Raw genomic sequence first — 20,144 nt, forward strand, 5'->3', positions numbered from 1 at the left:
GATGCCTCCGGTGGTGTACCAGGATGTGCAATGAATCAAGAGTGACATGTATGAAAAATTATGAATGGTGGCCATGCCACAAATATGATGTCAACTACATGATCATGCAAAGCAATATGACTATGATGAAGCGTGTCATAATAAACAGAACGGTGGAATGTTGCATGGCAATATATCTCGGAATGGCTATGGAAATGCCATAATAGGTAGGTATGGTAGCTGTTTTGAGGAAGGTAAATGATGGGTTTATGGTACCGGCGAAAGTTGCGCGGCACAAGAGAGGCTAGCAATGGTGGAAGGGTGAGAGTGTGTATAATCCATGGACTCAACATTAGTCATAAAGAACTCACATACTTCTTGCAAAAATCTACAAGTCATCAAAACCAAGCACTGCATGCATGCTCCTAGGGGAGATAGATTGGTAGGAAAATACCATCGATCGCCCCCGACCGCCACTCATAAGGAAGCCAATCAAAGAAACACCTCATGCTTCAAATTTGTCACACAACGGTTACCATACATGCATGCTACGGGACTTGCAAACCTCAACACAAGTATTTCTCAATTTCTCAATTACTCAACTAGCACGACTATAATATCACCATCTTCATATCTCAAAACAATCATCAAGTATCAAACTTCTCATAGTATTCAATGCACTCTATATGTAAGTTTTTATTATACCCATCTTGAATGCCCATCATATTAGGACCAATTTTATAACCAAAGCAAATTACCATGTTGTTCTAAAAGACTCTCAAAATAATATAAGTGAAGCATGAGAGATCAATAATTTCTATAAAATAAAACCACCACCGTGCTCTAAAAAGATATAAGTGAAGCACTAGAGCAAAATTATCTAGCTCAAAAGATATAAGTGAAGCACATAGAGTATTCTAATAAATTTCGATTCATGTGTGTCTCTCCCAAAAGGTGTGTACAGAAAGGATGATTGTGGTAAACTAAAAATCAAAGAATCAAATCACACAAGACGCTCCAAGCAAAACACATATCATGTGGTGAATAAAAATATAGCCTCAAGTAAAGTTACCGATAGACGAAGACGAAAGAGGGGATGCATTTCAGGGCATCCCCAAGCATAGGCTTTTGGTTGTCCTTGAATTTTACCTTGGGGTTCCTTGGGAATCCCCAAGCTTAGGCTCTTGCCACTCCTTATTCCAAAATCCATCAAATCTTTACCCAAAAACTTGAAAACTTCACAACACAAAGCTTAAAAGAAAATCTCATGAGCTCCGTTAGTATAAGAAAACAAACCACCACTTTGATGTACTGTAATTAACTCATTCTTTATTTATATTGGTGTTAAACCTACTGTATTCCAACTTCTCTATGGTTCATACCCCCGATACTACCCATAGATTCATCAAAATAAGTAAACAACACATGAAAAATAGAATCTGTCAAAACAGAACAGTCTGTAGCAATCTGGAGGTTTCAAATACTTTTTTAACTCCAAAAATTCTGAAAAATTAGGATGACCTAAATAATTTGTATATTGATCTACTGTAGTTGGAATTGGTATTTTATCGCTCTCTGGTAAAAAAATGAAAATTATTTTCGTGAGCGCATACTTTCTGTTTTTATCAGCAAGATCAAACAACAATCACCCAAGAAGATCCTAAAGGCTTTACTTGGCACAAGCACTAATTAGAACATAAAAACACAATCATAACAGAGGCTAGATAAATTATTTATTACTAAACAAGAACAAAAAGTAAAGAACAAAAATAAAATTGGGTTGCCTCCCAACAAGCGCTATCGTTTAACGCCCCTAGCTAGGCATAAAAGCAAAATTAGATCTAGGTATTGTCATGATAATAATAAGGAAAATCGTGAAAACTCATCTCATTCTCCCTACGTTCAGCAGCAAGTTTTCTTTGTGGCAAGCAAAAGTAATCAAAAGGACTGAATTTAATGGGACAAAAGTCCCTAAGATCAAGCTCGGGAGGTATTGGTCCCTCCTTTGGCTCTTGCATATTGCACAACCAATTCATCATTATAAGCAATCTTTTGGCAAAAAGTCATGAGCCATTGTTCAAGAGAAAAACCTAACCCATTGTTCTGGATAGAAAAATTATCATTAAGTTCAGAAATCCTATCAACTAGAACATCGGCAGGAACCTTTTTTCTAAGGTTTTCATTATAAGCAACATGATCTAAAGATCGTAAACGCATTATGTCTTCTTGATAAAAAAATGATTTCTTCTATGGGAGGACGGCCGACATCCACCCTATAATGCGCAAAATTTTCGTTGGCCTCTTTTATTATAAATCTGAACTCATGAGCTAAAAAGATGGTAGCTGCTCGCTTAACAGAAGAATGCTCAATATTGGAAAATTCTAGAAAAATCCTTTGTATGCAAGGATGCATGTGGATAAATTGTCTTTCAAGTTCAACAACGAGCAAAGATATAGCATCCACAAGACTACTAGTTTTATGAAGAATAGACCCGCCCATAGTGAGCAAAGCACCGGCGCAAGTAAAGAAATCTTGAATAACTCCTTTTCCAATAATATTACCACTACCAATCCGAAATTTTTAGTGTGTAAAATAGTAGGTTCTTCATGAGGATAATCAAAAGCATCAAAGTTTCTCCCATCGTTACTACTATCCTTTTCAATGATATCCTCCCCAGTTTCAGACATGATGGCAACAAACCGCACTAAGAACGAACACACAAGAGGCAAGCGGAAAGAGACGAACGGAAAAGGGCCAATAAAATGGCAAAGGTGAAGTGGGGGAGGGGAAAATGAGAGGCGAATGGCAAATAATGTAATGCGAGGGAGAAGAGTTTATGATGGGTACTTGGTATGTCTTGACTTGAGCCTAGATCTTCCCCGCAACGGCGCCAGAAATCCTTCTTGCTACATCTTGAGCATGCGTTGGTTTTCCCTTGAAGAGGAAAGGGTGATGCAGCAAAGTAGCATAAGTATTTCCCTCAGTTTTTGAGAACAAAGGTATCAATCCAGTAGGAGACAACACACAAGTCACCTAGTACCTGCACAAACAATCAAGAACCTTGCAACCAACGTGATAAAGGGGTTGTCAATCCCTTCACGGTCACTTGCGAAAGTGAGATCTGATATAAGATAGTAAGATAAATATTTTTTGTATTTTTGTTGCGTAGATTGGAAAGTAAAGATTGCAAAATAGTAAATGATATGTGATGTAAATAAAAAGAGATGCAATATAATAAGAAAGAGACCCCGGGGCAATAGGTTTCACTAGTGGCTTCTCTCATGATAGCATGTATTATGGTGGGTGAACAAATTACTGCCGAGCAATTGATAGAAAAGCGCATAGTTATGAGAATATCTAGGCAATGATCATGAATATAGGCATCACGTCCGTGTTAAGTAGAACGAAACGATTCTGCATCTACTACTATTACTCCACACATCGACCGCTATCCAGCATGCATCTAGAGAATTAAGTTCATAAGAATAGAGTAATGCATTAAGCAAGATGACATGATGTAGAGGGATAAACTCAAGCAATATGATATAAACCCATCTTTTTATCCTCGATGGCAACAATACAATACATGCCTTGTTGCCCCTAGAGGCAATAATAAAGTTATTGTTTATTTCCTTATTTCATGATAAATGTTTATTATTCATGCTAGAATTGTATTAACCGGAAAATTAGTACATGTGTGAATACATAGACAAACAGAGTGTCACTACTATGCCTCTACTTGACTAGCTCGTTAGTCAAAGATGGTTATGTTTCCTAACCATAGACATGAGTTGACAGTTGATAAAATTGATCACATCATTAGGAGAATGATGTGATTGACTTGACCCATTCCGTTATCTTAGCACTTGATCATTTTAGTTTAGTGCTATTACTTTCTTCATGACTTATACATGTTTCTATGACTATGAGATTATGCAACTCCCGATTACCTGATGAACACTTTTTGTGCTACCAAACATCACAACTTAACTGGGTGATTATAAAGGTGCTCTACAGGTGTTTCCGATGGTACTTGTTGAGTTGGCATAGATTGAGATTAGGATTTGTCACTCCGATTGTTGGAGAGGTATCTCTGGGCGCTCTCGGTAATTCACATCACTAGAAGCCTTGCAAGCAATACAACTAATGAGTTAGCTGCGGGATGATGCATTACGGAATGAGTAAAGAGACTTGTCGGTAACAAGATTGAGCTAGGTATTGAGATACCGATGATCGAATCCCGGGCAAGTAACATACCGATGACAAAGGGAACAACGTATGTTGTTATGTGATGTCTACTACATAACCTTCTTCTTGTAGACGTTGTTGGGCCTCCAAGTGCAGAGGTTTGTAGGACAGTAGCAAATTTCCCTCAAGTGGATGACCTAAGGTTTATCAATCCGTAGGAGGCGTAGGATGAAGATGGTCTCTCTCAAGCAACCCTGCAACCAAATAACAAAGAGTCTCTTGTGTCCCCAATACACCCAATACAATGGTAAATTGTATAGGTGCACTAGTTCGGCGAAGAGATGGTGATACAAGTGGAATATGGATGGTAGATATAGGTTTTTGTAATCTGAAATTATAAAAACAGCAAGGTAACTAATGATAAAAGTTAGCACAAACGGTATTGCAATGCGTTGAAACAAGGCCTAGGGTTCATACTTTCACTAGTGCAAGTTCTCCCAAGAATAATAACATAATTGGATCATATAAATACCCCTCAACATGCAACAAAGAGTCACTCCAAAGTCACTAATAGCGGAGAACAAACGAAGGGATTATGGTAGGGTACGCAACCACCTCAAAGTTATCCTTTCTGATAGATCTATTCAAGAGTCCGTAGTAAAATAACATGAAGCTATTCTTTCCGTTCAATCTATCATAGAGTTCGTACTAGAATAACACCTTAAGACACAAATCAACCAAAACCCTAATGTCACCTAGATACTCCAATGTCACCTCAAGTATCCGTGGGTATGATTATATGATATGCATCACACAATCTCAGATTCATCTATTCAAACCAACACAAAGTACTTCAAAGAGTGTCCCAAAGTTTCTACCGGAGAGTCAAGACGAAAATGTGTGCCAACCCCTATGCATAGGTTCATGGGAGGAACCCGCAAGTTGATCACCAAAACATACATCAAGTGGATCAATAGAGTACCACATTGTCACCACGGGTATCCCACGCAAGACATACATCAAGTGTTCTCAAATCCTTAAAGACTCAATCCGATAAGATAACTTCAAAGGGAAAACTCAACCCATTACAAGAGAGTAGAGGGGGAGAAACATCATAAGATCCAACTATAATAGCAAAGCTCGCGATACATCAAGATCGTACCACCTCAAGAACACGAGAGAGAGAGAGAGAGATCAAACACATAGCTACTGGTACATACCCTCAGCCTCGAGGGAGAACTACTCCCTCCTTGTCATGGAGAGCACCACGATGATGAAGACGGCCACCGGAGAGGGCTTCCCCCCTCTCGCAGGGTGCCGGAATGGGTCTAGATTGGTTTTCGGTGGCTATGGAGGCTTCTGGCGGCGGCTCCCGATCTATTATGCTCCTCAAAGTTTTTAGGGTATATGGATATATATAGGCATAAGAAATACATCAGGGGAGTCACGAGGGGCCCACGAGGGTGGAGGGCGCGCCCAGGGGGTGGGCGCACCCCCTGCCTCGTGCCTTCCTTGTTGCTTACCTTACGTACACTCCAAGTCTTCTGGATTGCTTCCGTTCCAAAAATAAGTTCCGTGAAGTTCCAGGTCAATTGGACTCCGTTTGATTTTCCTTTTCTGCGATACTCTAAAACAAGGAAAAAACAGAAACTGGCACTGGGCTCTAGGTTAATAGGTTAGCCCCAAAAATCATATAAAATAGCATATAAATGCATATAAAACATCCAAGGTTGATAATATAATAGCATGGAACAATCAAAAATTATAGATACGTTGGAGACGTATCAGCATCCCCAAGCTTAATTCCTGCTCGTCCTCGAGTAGGTAAATGATAAAAACAGAATTTTTGATGTGGAATGCTACGTAACATATTTATCCATGTAGTTCTCTTTATTGTGGAAAGAATATTAAGATCCATAAGATTCAAGAAAAAAGTTTAATATTGACATAAAAATAATAATACTTCAAGCATACTAACCAAGTAATCATGTCTTCTCAAAATAACATGGCCAAAGAAAGCTATCCCTACAAAATCATATAGTCTGGCTATGCTCTATCTTCACCACACAAAATATTTAAATCATGCACAACCCCGATGACAAGCCAAGCAATTGTTTCACACTTTTGATGTTCTCAAACTTTTTCAATCTTCACGCAATACATGAGCGTGAGCCATGGACATAGCACTATATGTGGATTAGAATGGTGGTTGTGGAGAAGACAAAAAAGGAGAAGATAGTCTCACATCAACTAGGCGTATCAACGGGCTATGGAGATGCCCATTAATAGATATCAATGTGAGTGAGTAGGGATTGCCATGCAATGGATGCACTAGAGCTACAAGTGTATGAAAGCTCAACAAAAGAAACTAGTGGGTGTGCATCCAACTCGCTTGCTCATGAAGACCTAGGGCATTTTGAGGAAGCCCATCATTGGAATATACAAGCCAAGTTCTATAATGAAAGATTCCCATTAGTATATGAAAGTGACAACATAGGAGACTCTCTATCATGAAGATCATGGTGCTACTTTGAAGCACAAGTGTGGTAAAAGGATAGTAGCATTGCCCCTTCTCTCTTTTTCTCTCATTTTTTTATTTTTTTATTTTTTTATTTGGGCTTCTTTGGCCTCTTTTATTTATTTATTTTTTCGTCCGGAGTCTCATCCCGACTTGTGGGGGAATCATGGTCTCCATCATCCTTTCCTCACTTGGGACAATGCTCTAATAATGAAGATCATCACACTTTTATTTACTTACAACTCAAGAATTACAACTCGATACTTAGAACAAAATATGACTCTATATGAATGCCTCTGGTGGTGTACTGGGATGTGCAATGACTCATGAGTGACATGTATGAAAGAATTATGAACGGTAGCTTTGCCACAAATACAATGTCAACTACATGATCATGCATAGCAATACGACAATGATTGAGCGTGTCATAATAAACGGAATGGTGGAGAGTTGCATGGAAATATATCTCGGAATGGCTATGGAAATGCCATAATAGGTAGGTATGGTGGCTGTTTTTAGGAGGGTATATGGTGGGTTTATGGTACTGGCGAAAGTTGCGCGATACTGGAGAGGCTAGCAATGGTGGAAGGGTGAGAATGTGTATAATCCATGGACTCAACATTAGTCATAAAGAACTCACATACTTATTGCGAAAATCTATTAGTTATCGAAACAAAGTACTGCACGCATTCTCCTAGGGGGATAGATTGGTAGGAAAAGACCATCGCTCGTCCCCGACCGCCACTCATAAGGAAGACAATCAATAAATAAATCATGCTCCGACTTCATCACATAACGGTTCACCATACGTGCATGCTACGGGAATCACAAACTTCAACACAAGTATTTGTCAAATTCACAACTACTAAACTAGCATGACTCTAATATCACCATCTTCATATCTCAAAACAATCATCAAGTATCAAACTTCTCATAGTATTCAATGCACTCTATATGAAAGTTTTTATTATATCCCTCTTGGATGCCCATCATATTAGGACTAGATTCATAACCAAAGCAAATTACCATGATGTTCTAAAGAATATCAAAATAATATAAGTGAAGCACGAGAGTTCAACTATTTCTTCAAAATAAAACCACCGCCGTGCTCTAAAAGGATATAAGTGAAGCACTAGAGCAAATGACAAACTACTCCAAAAGATATAAGTGAAGATCAATGAGTAGTCGAATAATTATGCAACTATGTGAAGACTCTCTAACATTTAATAATTTCAGATCTTGGTATTTTATTCAAACAGCAATCAAAACAAAACAAAATAAAATGACGCTCCAAGCAAAACACATATCATGTGGTGAATAAAAATATAGCTCCAAGTAATGTTACCGATGAACGAAGACGAAAGAGGGGATGCCATCAGGGGCATCCCCAAGCTTAGGCTATTGGTTGTCCTTGAATATTACCTTGGGGTGCCTTGGGAATCCCCAAGCTTAGGCTCTTGCCACTCCTTATTCCATGGTCCATCGAATCTTTACCCAAAACTTAAAAACTTCACAACACAAAACTTAACAGAAAACTCGTGAGCTCCGTTAGCAAAAGAAAACAAACTACCACTTCAAGGTACTGTAATGAACTCATTATTTATTTATATTGGTGTTAAACATACTGTATTCCAACTTTTCTATGGTTCTAAACTCTATTACTAGCCATAGATTCATTAAAATAAGCAAACAACACACGAAAAACAGAATCTGTCAAAAATAGAACAGTCTGTAGTAATCTGTAGCTAACGCAAACTTCTGGAACCCCAGAAATTATAAAATAAATTCATGGACGTGAGGAATTTATCTATTAATCATATGCAAAAATAATTAACCAAATAGCACTTTCCAAATAAAAATGGCAGCAGTTCTCGTGAGCGCTAAAGTTTCTGTTTTTTACAGCAAGATTAAAAAGTCTTTCCCCAAGTCTTCCCAACAGTTCTACTTGGCACAAACACTAATTAAAACATAAAAACTTAATCATAAAAGAGGCTATATAATTTATTTATTACTAAACAGGAACAAAAAAGCAAATAACAAAAATAAAATTGGGTTGCCTCCCAACAAGCGCTACCGTTTAACTCTCCTAGCTAGGCATGATGATTTCAATGATGCTCACATAAAAGATAAGAATTGTAACATAAAGAGAGCATCATGAAGAATATAACTAGCACATTTAAGTCTAACCCACTTCCTATATATAGGGTTTTTGTGAGCAAACAACTTATGGAAACAATAATCAATTAGCATAGGAAGGCAAAACAAGCATAACTTCAAGATTCTCAACACATAGAGAGGAAACTTGATATTATTGCAATTCCTACAAGCATATATTCCTCCCTCCGATACTACTCATAGATTCATCAAAATAAGCAAACAACACATAGAAAACAGAATCTGTCAAAAACAGAATAGTCTGTAGTAATCTGGATCAAACGTATACTTCTGGAACTCATAAAATTCTCAAATAAATTGGTGGACCTGAGGAATTTATCTATTAATCATCTGAAAAAATTAACTAAATAGCACTCTCCAAAAAAATGGCAGCAAATCTCGTGAGCGCTAAAGTTTCTGTTTTTTACAGCATGATCGCAAAGACTTCACCCAAGTCTTCCCAAAGGTTCTACTTGGCACAAACACTAATTAAAACATAAAACCACATCTAAAGAGAGGCTATATGAATTATTTATTACTAAACAGGAGCAAAAAGTAAAGAACAAGAATAGGATTGGGTTGCCTCCCAACAAGCGCTATCGTTTAATGCCCCTAGCTAGGCATGATGATTTCAATGATGCTCACATAAAGGATAAGAATTGAAACATAAAGAGAGCATCATGAAGAATATGACTAGCACATTTAAGTCTAACCCTCTCCCTATGCATAGGGATTTTGTGAGCAAACAATTTATGGGAGCAATAATCAACTACCATAGGGAGGCAAAACAAGCATAACTTTAAAACTTTAAGCACAAAGAGAGGAAACTTGATATTATTGCAATTCCTACAAGCATAAGTTCCTCCCTCATAATAATTTTCAGTAGCATCATGAATGAATTCAACAATATAACCAGCACCTAAAGCATTCTTTTCATGATCTACAAGCATAGAAAATTTACTACTCTCCACATAAGCAAGATTCTTCTCCTTCGGATTAGTGGGAGTATCATAAGAAACTCGAATACTATAAATTGTTTCCACATTAAAAGAGTAATGTTCAGAAAAAGGGTAATCATAATCATGACAATTTTTATAAATATAGTCATCACTACTTTTTATAGCATATGTATCATCACAATAATTATCATAAGTAGCAACTTTGTTCTCATCATAATCGATTGAAACCTCTTCCAAGATAGTGGAATCATCACTAAATGAAGTCATGACCTCTCCAAATCCACTTTCATAATTATCATAATAAGATTCAACATCCTCCAAAATAGTGGGATCATTACTTCCTAAAGTTGACACTCTTCCAAACCCACTTTCATCAATATAATCATCATAAGTGGGAGGCATGCTTTCATCATAATAAATTTGCACATCAAAACTTGGGGGAAAAATATCATCTTCATCAAACATAGCTTCCCCGAGCTTGTGGCTTTGCATATCATTAGCATCATGGATATTCAAGGAATTCATACTAACAACATTGCAATCTTGCTCATCATTCAAATATTTAGTGCCAAATATTCTAATGCATTCTTCTTCTAACACTTTGGCACAATTTTCCTTTCCATCATACTCACGAAAGATATTAAAAAGATGAAGCGTATGAGGCAAACTCAATTCCATATTTTTTGTAGTTTTCTTTTTTAGACTAAACTAGTGATAAAACAAGAAACTAAAAGACGCGATTGCAAGATCTAAAGATATACCTTCAAGCACTCACCTCCTCGGCAACGGCGCCAGAAAAGAGCTTGATGTCTACTACACAACCTTCTTCTTGTAGACGTTGTTGGGCCTCCAAGTGCAGAGGTTTGTAGGACAGTAGCAAATTTCCCTCAAGTGGATGACCTAAGGTTTATCAATCCGTAGGAGGCGTAGGATGAAGATGGTCTCTCTCAAGCAACCCTGCAACCAAATAACAAAGAGTCTCTTGTGTCCCCAACACACCCAATACAATGGTAAATTGTATAGATGCACTAGTTCGGCGAAGAGATGGTGATACAAGTGGAATATGGATGGTAGATATAGGTTTTTGCAATCTGAAATTATAAAAACAGCAAGGTAACTAATGATAAAAGTGAGCAAAAACGGTATTGCAATGCATTGAAACAAGGCCTAGGGTCCATACTTTCACTAGTGCAAGTTCTCTCAACAATAATAACATAATTGGATCATATAAATATCCCTCAACATGCAACAAAGAGTCACTCCAAAGTCACTAATAGCGGAGAACAAACGAAGAGATTATGGTAGGGTACGAAACCACCTCAAAGTTATCCTTTCTGATCGATCTATTCAAGAGTCCATAGTAAAATAACATGAAGCTATTCTTTCCGTTCAATCTATCATAGAGTTCGTACTAGAATAACACCTTAAGACACAAATCAACCAAAACCCTAATGTCACCTAGATACTCCAATGTCACCTCAAGTATCCGTGGGTATGATTATACGATATGCATCACACAATCTCAGATTCATCTATTCGAACCAACACAAAGTACTTCAAAGAGTACCCCAAAGTTTCTACCCGAGAGTCAAGACGAAAACGTGTGCCAACCCCTATGCATAGGTTCATGCGCGGAACCCGCAAGTTGATTACCAAAACATACATCAAGTGAATCAATAGAATAACCCATTGTCACCATAGTTATCCCACGCAAGACATACATCAAGTGTTCTCAAATCCTTAAAGACTCAATTCGATAAGATAATTTCAAAGAGAAAACTCAATTCATCACAAGAGAGTAGAGGGGGAGAAACATCATATGATCCAAATATAATAGCAAAGCTCGCGATACATCAAGATCGTACCACCTCAAGAACACGAGAGAGAGAGAGAGAGATCAAACACATAGCTACTGGTACATACCCTCAGCCCCGAGGGTGAACTACTCCCTCCTCGTCATGGAGAGCGCCGGGATGATGAAGATGGCCACCAGAGAGGGATTCCCCCCTCCGGCAGGGTGCCGGAACAGGTCTAGATTGGTTTTTGGTGGCTACGGAGGCTTCTGGCGGCGGAACTCCCGATCTATTGTGCTCCCCGAAGTTTTTAGGGTATATGGGTATATATGGGAGGAAGAAGTATGTCGGTGGACCTCCGGGCTGTCCACGAGGCAGGGGGGCGCCCAGGGAGGGTGGGCGCACCCCCACCCTCGTGGGCAGCCCGGGACTCTCCTGATCCAACTCCGATACTCCGTGGGCTTCTTCTGGTCCAAAAATAAGTTCTGTGAAGTTTCAGGTCAATTGGACTCCGTTTGATTTTCCTTTTCTGGGATACTCTAAAACAAGGAAAAAACAGAAACTTGCACTGGGCTCTAGGTTAATAGGTTAGCCCCAAAAATCATATAAAATAGCATATAAATGCATATAAAACATCCAAGGTTGATAATATAATAGCATGGAACAATCAAAAATTATAGATACGTTGGACACATATCACATATCACTAAGCATTTTGAGCAAGCACCTCATTAAGCAGCACATCATCCCTTCTTAATAGTATTGGCTTTTCCTATACACTCAATGTGATCTTGGATCACTAAAATAGAAAATGTAGAGTCTTGTGCTTTGAGCTTGAGCCAATCTTTTATCCTTAGCATTTTGAAGGGTCCACTTTCTAATCCATGCCATGCCAACCATTGAGCTTTCCTAAAATATTCATCTTGGAATAGCATTAGCTCAATGAGCTATATGTTGTTAGGAATTACCAAAACCACCCATGGATAGTTGCACTTTCACCGTTGCCACTGTTACAATCACTATAAAACTGCTACTGTTAGTTTTGCCACCGTTACCGTTACTTCCATACTACTTTGCTACTAAATACTTTGTTGCAGATATTAAGTCTTTCAGGTGCGGTTGAATTGACAACTCAATTTTTAATACTTGAGAATATTCTTTTGCTCCCCTTGTGTCGAATCAACAAATTTGGGTTGAATACTCTACCCTCGAAAACTATTGCGACCCCCTATACTTGTGGGTTATCAAGACTATTTTCTGGTGCCGTTGCCGGGGAACATAGCTCTATTCTTTGAGTCACTTGGGATTTATATCTGTTGATCACTATGAGGAACTTGAAAGACGAAAGAACCGAGATTTTTCCCTCAACTACGAGGGGAGGTAAGGAACTGCCATCTAGCTCTGCACTTGATTCCCCTTCTGTTTTGAGTAAACTTGCGACACCTAAACCTGCTTCTGCTATTCATTCTGATATGTCGCATGTTATATATTGATGATGCCACTTCTGCTCTGCATGATACTTATGATGAAACTACTTCTATGCTTGATAATACTATGCCCCTAGGTGAATTTCTTGATGAACAACTTGCTAGGGTTAGAGAGAATGAAATTATTGAAACTGATAATATTGATGAAAGTGACGATGAAGATTCTCCCCTAGATATGAATTGCCTTTTGTGCCTGAGGGTTATGTTATGGATGAAGAAACTGCTAGAGACTTTTTAGCTTGCAATGATAGATATGATCTTAAGAAATTATTCGTTAAGCTTAAAGAAAATATCTGAATGCTAGAATGAAATATGACCCTGCTTTTGCTACTTCACCTATCTGTATTTCCAATAAGGATTATGATTTCTCTGTCGATCCCGAGTTAATTACTTTGGTTGAATCTGATCCTTTTTATGGCTATGAATCTGAAACTGTTGTGGCACATCTTACTAAATTAAATGATATAGCCACCCTGTTCACTAATGATGAGAAAACTCGCTATTACTTTATCCTTAAGTTATTTCCGTTCTCATTAAAGGGTGATGCTAAAATATGGTTTAATTATCTTGATCCTGGTTGTGTGTGTAGTCTCCATGATATGATTTATTACTTCTCTGCTAAATATTTCCCCGCTCATAAGAAACAAGGTGCCTTAAGGGAAATATATAATTTTGTGCAAATTGAAGAAGAGAGTCTCCCAGAAGCTTGGGGGAGGCTTCTCCAATTACTTAATGCTTTGCCTGACCATCCTCTCAAGAAAAATAAAATACTTGATATCTTTTATAATGGACTAATCGATGCTTCCAGAGACCACCTAGATAGTTGTGATGGTTGTGTTTTCAGGGAAAGAACAGTTGATCAAGCTGAATTGCTATTGAATAATATGTTGAGTAATGAAAATGATTGGACACTTCTTGAACCAACTCCTAAGCCAACTCCGAATAAAAGGGGTATTTTATTTCTCACTCCTGAAGATATGCAAGAGGCAAAGAAATCTATGAAAGAAAAGGGTATTAAAGCTGAAGATGTTAAGAATTTACCACCTATTGAAGAAATACATGGTCTTGATAACCCGACACAGGTAGTAAAGGTAAATTCTCTCTATAGATTTGATGAAGGTGATATTCCTCGTTATAAGTCTGCTAGCCAATGCTTAGATGAGTTTGATAATTTTATTGTTAAACAAGAAAACTTCAATGCTTATGTTGGTAGACAATTGAAACGCAATGCTTATATGATTGAACACTTGAGTGATTATACGTCTAGAGTTAAAGGTGAACTTAAACTTATTAGTAAACATGCTTCTATGGTTACCACTCAAGTGGAACAAGTACTTAAAGCTCAGAATGATTTGCTCAATGAATTAAATAATAAGAAAAATGATAATGTTGTTAGAGTTTTGACTAGAGGAGGTAAAATGACTCAGGAACCTTTGTATCCTGAGGGCCACCCTAAGAGAATTGAGCAATATTCTCAGAAAATTAATGTTGATGCACCTAGTTCTTCTAAGAAGAAGAAAAAGAAAAATGATAGGACCTTGCATGCTTCTAGTGAACCTGTTATTGACACACCTGAGAATCCCAATGATATTTCTATTTCTGATGCTGAAACACAATCTGGTAATGAACATGAACCTAGTGATGATGTTAATAATGATGCTCATGTTGATGATCAACCTAGCAATGACAATGATGTAGAGATTGAACCTGCTGTTGATCTTGATAACCCACAATCAAAGAATCAACGTTATGATAAGAGAGACTTCATTGCTAGGAAGCACAAGAAAGAGAACCATGGGTTCAGAAACCCATGCCTTTTCCTCCTAATCCATCCAAGAAAAAGGATGGTGAGGATTTTGAGCGTTTTGCTGAAATGATTAGACCTATCTTTTTGCTTATGCGTTTGACTGATATGCTTAAAACGAACCCTTATGCTAAGTACATGAAGGATATTTTTACTAATAAAAGAAAGAAACCGGAAGTTGAAATTTCCACCATGCTTGCTAATTACACTTTTAAAGGTGGAATACCAAAGAAACTAGGAGATCCAGGAGTACCAACTATACCATGATCCATTAAAGAAACTATGTTAAAACTGCTTTATGCGATCTTGGAGCCGGTGTTAGTGTTATGCCTCTCACTTTATATCGTAGACTTGATTTGAATAAGTTAAGACCTACTGAAATATATTTGCAAATGGCTGATAAATCAACTGCTATACCTATCGGTATTTGTGAGGATGTGCATGTTGTGGTTGCAAACGTTACTATTTTAACGGACTTTGTTATTCTTGATATTCCCGAGGAAGATAGTATGTCCATTATTCTTGGAAGACCCTTTTTGAATACTACAGGGGCTATTATTCATTGCAACAAAGGCAATGTCACTTTTCATGATAATGGTAATGAGCATACGGTACACTTTCTGAGGAAACAACCTCAAGTCCACAGTATCAATTCTATTAGAAAAATTCCAACGATTACTATTGGAGGTTTTGAATTTCCTCTTCCTACTGCTAAGAAGAAATATGATATTCTTATTGTTGGAGACATGCATATCCCCGTTGAGGTAGCTTAGTGTTATGCAAAAATTCTCTGGTTTCATGCGATTCGGAATGAGTTTGTTAACAAGACTTGATCAACCTCGTTAGTGGATTCCTTTTGATGAGCATGAGATGGATGAAGTTAGAAAGCACAACTCTCTGTACCCTCTTTTTTACTTTCTGTTATTTAGATTAAATAATGCAAAAATAGTATTTTCTGTCTGTTTTCTGAATTATCCTTGCAATAAAAAATACCCCCAAAATAGAAGTTCTCCAAATGCCCTGAAAATTTAATATGTTTTTTTCTAGCATATTTAAGAATTATTGGCACTGAGAACACACCAGGGGGCCTGACCATGTGCCCACGAGGGTGGAGGGCGCGCCCCCTGCCTCGTGGACCCCACCTGGCCCCCTCCACTTATTCTTGCATCCACACACTTCGTCTTCCTCCAGAAAAAATCACCCACTAGCTCAAACCTAAGTTCTAGCTCATCTTGCTGCCATTTTCGATCTCCTTGCTCAAAGCTCCATTAACAAAACTGCTTTGGGGGATTGTTCTTCGATATTTGACTCCTCCAATGATCCAATTAGTTTTTGTTCTATTGCTTTATTTATTGCAAATTTTTTCTGCTTAGGTGTCCCTGTTCTTGAGCTTGCATGTCAAATTTATGTGGTCAAAAGTAGTTTTAATGCATGATATGGCCTCTAGGCACTTGCGGGAGTAGTTGCTATCAATCTTGTTGAGTTTGGTTCACTTTTATCTTGAGTCACTAAAAATTTTCAGAAATTTTCAGAGGAAATTATGAAGAGATTGTTGAGGGGCTCTTCGAGCCGAAGCTCGAAGGATAAGCAAAGTGAAGAGAATAAGAAGCCCAAATATAATCTCCCTCGCACTTCGGAGGTTCGGCCATGTGAATGGCCTTGTGATGAATTCTTGAGAGCAGCCGGGATTCATGATGACTTTTATTATTTGGTTGAGAATGCGGGCCTCATCGACTTCCTCTGTGACCAACGTGAACAGTATCTCCTACTCACTAATATTTTTGTACAAAATTTTCACTTCCATGCTAGGAGATCGCCACCTTCGGTGGATTTTTATTTATATGATGAGTTTAAGAATATGTCACCTTATGATTTTTGTGTGGTTTGCAAGTTACCCTTTGCGGGCAGCATAGAGGAACCACATCGTAATGATGTGGAAGGGTTTATTGATATGATTGTTGTAGGGAAACGAGGAAAGTTTCCGATGCAAGAATTACTAGCATACATTTTCATGTTCTACGTTACTTTGCAATATTTGCTAGTAGATGCTTGATTGGTCGTGGGAACAGTGGAAACCTTAGTGCCCCTAATATTGTTATTTTGCGCCATGCCTTGTTTCATGATGCTACTTTCAGTTTAGGCGCTATTGTTGCTAAACGGTTAAATCTGAACTGTATGAAGGGTCCCATCTTTGAAGGCATCTTTGCTTCGCGCCTTGCTGCACACTTTAACATACCTATTAGGCATTATGCGAAAGAGGAAAAGTTGCTGCCTCCTATTTTTCTAGATTACAAGAGTATGGTAGCACATGATTTTATTATTAAGGACAAGAAGAAGCTTAAATATAGACTGATATTTGATAAAAATTACTTTGAAACTATTACCTTGCCTGCTCCCTCTTTGTTTAACTTATATTCAGGCACGTACCTTGTTTTGCCGGAGGCCGTTCATGCATATCGGAGCCTGACATTAGCTCCAGAGCCTGAGCCGGAGCCACCACTTGATCCTCACAGTCAGTCTGTTTATCAGTGGGATCTGGAGGAGATCGGCAACCAGTGGCACCCTGAGGATCCTCCTCAGTACACTGGAGAGGAACATTTTGAGCCCTGGCCATAGACCAACTTAGGCCAAAAGCCTAAGCTTGGGGGAGTACGTATTTCTCACCGACATTACATTCATGTTCACATGCTCATGCCAGTTGTCGATGCTCTTACTTTTTCATTGTATCATCCATGCTAGTTTATTTTCTGTTTTAAGCTTTCTTCTTGTGTGTTTGAAAAACCTTAAGAAAACCAAAAAAAATTTAGTTGTAGCTTCTAGCTAGTTTACTTTTCATGCCCGTAGTAGTAGTAATTAAAAGAAAACCTAGAAAGATTTCTTGTTCTTCTTTTTCTTGTTGGGAGGTTTCCCGTGTAAATAGTTTTGTTTCTTTTCTTTTCTTTGGGGGTCGAGAGGATAAGACCATAATGAAAATGTTGAGTGGCTCTCATACGCATTATTGTTGATCTAACAAAGAGCCCATATTACCTTGTCTTCTCCCTTGAATTGAATGCTTACAGATTCCAGCTTAGTCCAATGCACACGCACTATTATTATTATTATCCACATCGTTCGGTTGTGCAAGTGAAAGGCAATAATGACGATATATGATGAACTGATTGAGATGAGAAAAGCTGGTATGGACTCGACCTCTCTTGTTTTTGTAAATATGATTAGTTCATCGTTCCTGATTCAGCCTATTATGAATGAAACATGTTTGCAATGACAATTAGAGATTATAGTTGCTCATGCCATGCTTAATTTGCTACGAGTTTATAATGGTTTACCTTGCGTGCCAACATGCTATTAAAATGGTTGTGATGTGGTATGATAGGGTGGTATCCTCCTTTGAACGATTCGAGTGCCTTGACTTGGTACATGTTCAAGCATGTAGTTGAAACAAAATCAACATAGCCTCCACGATATTTATGTTCATGGTGAATTATATCCTACTCATGCTTGCATTCAGTGTTGATTAATTTTAATGCATGTTCATGGCTGTTGTCGCTCTCTAGATGGTTGCTTCCCAGTTTCTTTCCAGCCTTCACTTGTACTAAGCGGGAATACTGCTTGTGCATCCACTTCCATAAACCCCAAAAGTTATTCCATAAGAGTCCACCATACCTTCCTATATGCGGTATCTACCTGTCGTTCCAAGTAAATTTGTATGTGCCAAACTCTCAACCTTCAAATGAAATTCTGTTTTGTATGCTCGAATAGCTCATGTATCAACTAGGGATGTCTATATCTTCCATGCTAGACGGGTTATTCTCAAGAGGAGTGGAATCCGCTCCTCACTCACGAGAAAATGGCTGGTAACTGGGATGCCCAGTCCCATGCTCAAATCAAATAAAAATAATTGCAAACAAAACTCCCCCAGGATTGTTGTTAGTTGGAGGCACCCGTTGTTTCGGACAAACCATGGATTGATGTTTGTTGGTGGTAGGGGGAGTATAAACTTTACCATTCTGCTTGAGAACCGCCTATAATGTGTGTAGCATGGAAGATATCGAGATCTCTCGGTTGTTATGTTGACAATGAAAGGATACCGCTCAAAATATTATTTATCTCTATTTCAAAACCGAGCTTTGGCACCTCTACAAATCCCTCCTTCCCTCTGCGAAGGGCCTATCTATTTAATTTTATGTTGAGTCATCATCCTCTTATTAAAAAGCACCAATTGGAGAGCACCGCTGTCATTTGCATGTATTATTATTAGTTTACATTGAGTATGACTGGATCTCTTTTACCATGAATTACAATTTCCAGTCATCCCTTCATCTTCAGAGGTGCTCTGCATTTATGTTTTGCGCTCTCAGAAAGGGCTAGCGAGATACCATCTTGTTATATCATATTATGATTGTTTTGAGAAACTATTGTCATCCGAGATTTACTATTATTGCTCGCTAGTTGATTATACCATTGATATGAGTAAACATGAGACCTAAATGTTATTGTGAATATGGTTAGTTCATAATCTTTGCTGAAAACTTGAATGCTGGCTTTACAAATTTACAACAACAAGAGCAAACGGAGTTTGTAAAAGTTTTTCTTTATCACTCTCAGTTTATCAACTGAATTGCTTGAGGACAAGCAAAGGTTTAAGCTTGGGGGAGTTGATACGTCTCCATCGTATCTACTTTTCCAAACACTTTTGTCCTTGTTTTGGACTCTAACTTGCATGATTTGAATGGAACTAACCCGGACTGACACTGTTTTCAGCAGAATTGCCATGGTGTTATTTTTGTGCGGAAATAAAAGTTCTCGAAATGACCTGAAAATCAATGGAGAATATTTTTGGAATATATAAAAAATACTGGTGAAAGAATCAAGGCCAGGGGGCCCACACCCTGTCCACGAGGGTGGGGGCGTGCCTACCCCCCTGGGCGCGCCCCCTGCCTTGTGGGCCCCCTGGTGCTCCACCGACCTTAACTCCAACTCTATATATTCACGTTCAGGGAGAAAAAAACCAGAGAGAAGGATTCATCGCATTTTACGATACGGAGCTGCCGCCAAGCCCTAATCTCTCTCGGGAGGGCTGATCTGGAGTTCGTTCGGGGCTTCGGAGAGGGGAATCCGTCGCCATCGTCATCATCAACCTTCCTCCATCACCAATTTCATGATGCTCACCGCCGTGCGTGAGTAATTCCATCGTAGGCTTGCTGGACGGTGATGGGTTGGATGAGATTTATCATGTAATCGAGTTAGTTTTGTTATGGTTT

This window comes from Triticum urartu, chromosome 3A (genome assembly GCF_056163025.1).
Source record: "Triticum urartu cultivar PI428250 chromosome 3A, HENAU_Tu73, whole genome shotgun sequence".
Taxonomy (NCBI): Eukaryota; Viridiplantae; Streptophyta; class Magnoliopsida; order Poales; family Poaceae; genus Triticum; species Triticum urartu.